The sequence below is a fragment of the Carassius gibelio genome, chromosome A17 (assembly GCF_023724105.1).
Source record: "Carassius gibelio isolate Cgi1373 ecotype wild population from Czech Republic chromosome A17, carGib1.2-hapl.c, whole genome shotgun sequence".
In the NCBI taxonomy this organism is placed as follows: domain Eukaryota; kingdom Metazoa; phylum Chordata; class Actinopteri; order Cypriniformes; family Cyprinidae; genus Carassius; species Carassius gibelio.
In genome coordinates, this window is record NC_068387.1 from 1,309,129 (window position 1) to 1,312,420 (window position 3,292).

The window sequence follows — 3,292 nt, forward strand, 5'->3', positions numbered from 1 at the left end:
CATAAATACATACAGCCAGACGGTGGTACCATGACCTAAGCCTAGAACGCCCTCTGCTGATGTTTTATCGTAGGCTACACAGACATGCTTTTCCAAAATGTGAAACACTTACAATAATTAATGAACCAGTCTGCACACTACTATAGGCTATCTTAAAATGAGAATCAGAAATACTTTGATCTTTATTGATATTGATAACCCGGGGGACAATTCTTGTGTCACAGTTGATGTGCACATCAAGACATTTAAAGGAATATAAATAATAATAGAAGTTGTTAAATAAACAAGTAGCCTATATACATGTAAAAAGTATAAATATATGCTATAAAATATGAAGAAGAATTATAAAGGACTATGGATATGCAGCCTACAAGATTTACATTACTGTATTAACAGAATTGAATTGATTGTGATAAACAGTACTAGTAAATAAATAAAAACAGAACTGCAGCAAATTCTATTAAACTGAATATTAAAACAGATAATATTGCACAAAATGTGAAGTATTACATTGCACTACAGTACAGGGTCCAGTTTAATAACAAAGGGTCCATGTGTCAGACACTTCACTATCTTGAGGCCACGAGTTAACTTATCTTGAGGCCACGAGTTAACATATCTTGAGGCCACGAGTTAACTTATCTTGAGGCCACGAGTTAGCTTATCTTGAGGCCACGAGTTAGCTTATCTTGAGGCCACGAGTTAGCTTATCTTGAGGCCACGAGTTAGCTTATCTTGAGGCAACGAGTTAGCTTATCTTGAGGCCTCGAGTTAGCTTATCTTGAGGCCACGAGTTAACTTATCTTGAGGCCACAAATTAACTTATCTTGAGGCCACGAGTTAGCTTATCTTGAGGCCACGAGTTAACTTTTCTTGAGGCCACGAGTTAGCTTATCTTGAGGCCTCGAGTTAACTTGTCTTGAGGCCAAGAGTTAGTTATATATATATATATATATTTTTTTTTTTTTGACAAAGTGGGACCAGAGGGGCTCCGTAACGCGAAGACAAACACAGACCGAATCAACACTGAGTCGATTCAAGATTCACTGGTTGGGGAAATGAAAAATGCCCTCTAAATAAATCATCAGAGCCTGAGGTGCCCAAACCTTTCAAAACAGACTTGATGGGCTGAATGTTGCATTATATACAACTATATTATATCAAATTACATATTTTTCAACAAGATTTATTCTATATTTCAAAATAAAATGTTAAAATGTAAAAAAAAAGATAAATTAGAAATGAAGATACTGTTTTAATGTTTGGGAGTCTGTGATGTCAATAATGTTTTTTAATTATTATGTACCCATATTTTAAATCAATAGTAATTTTCAAATCAAGTCACCTTTATATGTATAGCGCTTTATACAATACTGATTGTGTCAAAGCAGTATTAAAGTGTCAAACAGAAAAATAGTTTGTCAATAATTCAAGAGGACAATAACAAAGTGTCATTTTTCATGTCAGTTCATTGATGATTCAGTGATGTCATCATCCAGTTCAACTCTCTTCCAATAGTGTGCAGTCAGTCAAGTGTCCCCAACTAAGCAAGCCAAAGGTGCCAAAGGCAAGGAGCCAAAACTCCATCGGTGACAGAAATGGAGAAAAAACATTGGGAGAACCAGGCTCAGTCGGGGGGCCAGTTCTCCTCTGACCAGACAAAACCAACATAGTGTGGTTTATTTCCAGCCTGGAACACATGTCGGATTGTGCAGAGGACTTGTCTGGTTCCTGTGGTCTTGTGCTGATGGTTGTCGAGGTAATGAGATCTTCACAGGGGATCTGGCTCTGTGGCACACCTAGTTGACATGGTCTCTGCAGACATCCAGGGCTCACCATCTGACTGGAACTATATGGCTATGGTGACCTTGGAATAAGAATGAAATTAGCTTAGATGACATTCTTCTTAAGCTGTACTCAGTACATTGGGTGTCATGGGATGTGTTCCAGTTCCGGTTGACCTATAATCAATGCAGTCTAACAATACTTTAATGGATATAAATGATAGAAGTGGTGGCTTAATGTTCACTTGTTGCTTCAGGGAGATTTTTAGATTTTCACATTTGACCCCTTTTTTGGAAGCCATTTTGGCTGTGTTATTTTGTGCTTCTTAATGTAGTTTTTGTTGTTGTTGTTGTTGAAGAAATGTTGGATGTATTGTTATTGTTAGTCAAGCAAATTTCCTTTGGCACAGATATGGCCCAAATAAACAGCTGAAGTTTGGCCCAATGGTTTGATGGCCCAAATCTGGTCCATGTCTCTTTAGATAGAGCTGTACCAAAACAGTGCCATAATTCCACCCATAATGAGCCAAATAAATAAAACAGCCCCATTTATGTAATAATTTTATGGCTGAGTTCTGTAAAGGGCTGATGGCATATGCGTACAGACCAAAAAAAAAAAAAAATTAACTATCTATTTTCTATTTAAAATACTCATAAGTGCCCTGTTGATTACCTTTAGAGTTTAGCTCAATTAAACACACCTTAACCAGCAAATCAAGGTCTTACTAGGCATACTAGAAAGATCCAGGCAGGTGTGTTGAGGCAAGTTGGAGCTAAAGTCTGCGGCACAGGAGCCCTCCAGGACCAAGTTTATACGAGAAGAAAAATTGTCAGCTGCCCCCTGGAGGAGAAAGCAAGAATGACGAGGCTGAACTGTCCTTTGTCAAACCACAGAAAGGCGGCACCGATTAAGAAAAAATGAAAATAAGGACAAGATGGAAGAAATCAGTTGAAAATAATAAAGGAGTATCAATCAAAGCTGAGCCTTGGGGAAGTGTGTTAGCTGAGTAGTGAAGGAAAAGCAAAAGCTTACAGCACCTGGTATTCCCAGGCAATCTCCCATCCAAGTACTAACCAGGCCCGACCCTGCTTAGCTTCCGAGATCAGACGAGATCGGGCGTGTTCAGGGTGGTATGGCCGTAAACGAGAGCTACGGTCCAGAGCGAGCTATTTAAAGAGGACACACTGGCAGCACCCCACACGGATCGCCTGACAGGGACACACGTCCCGGGCTGAAGATGAAAGAGAAAAGGGTCCCCTTTCTTGTTTTCATGTCTTTTCAGAGATTTTTTCTGTCTCTCCCCAATAAAAATTCTCGCTTTGACGAAAGTCCAGCTGAGTCCACAGCATCTATAACGTTGATTAACGGAGAAAAAAAAAAGTAATAATTTTTTTTTTTTGAAATAAGTAACAATCAAGGTTGTGGTGAGACACTTTGAGTACATGGGGTATATTCTTGAATAATTTAAAGACAGAAAAGTTATATTTATTGTTTCCGAAAATAAATG

The 3,292-nt window shown here is 38.5% G+C and overlaps 1 non-coding gene across 1 annotated transcript; it reads right to left on the reverse strand.

Annotated features, from left to right (window-relative positions):
- Positions 1-2,810: 2,810 nt before the first annotated feature.
- Positions 2,811-2,929, reverse strand: LOC127933627 (5S ribosomal RNA). The gene has a single exon (XR_008147546.1). It is a non-coding gene; the product is annotated as a 5S ribosomal RNA (ribosomal RNA).
- Positions 2,930-3,292: the final 363 nt, after the last annotated feature.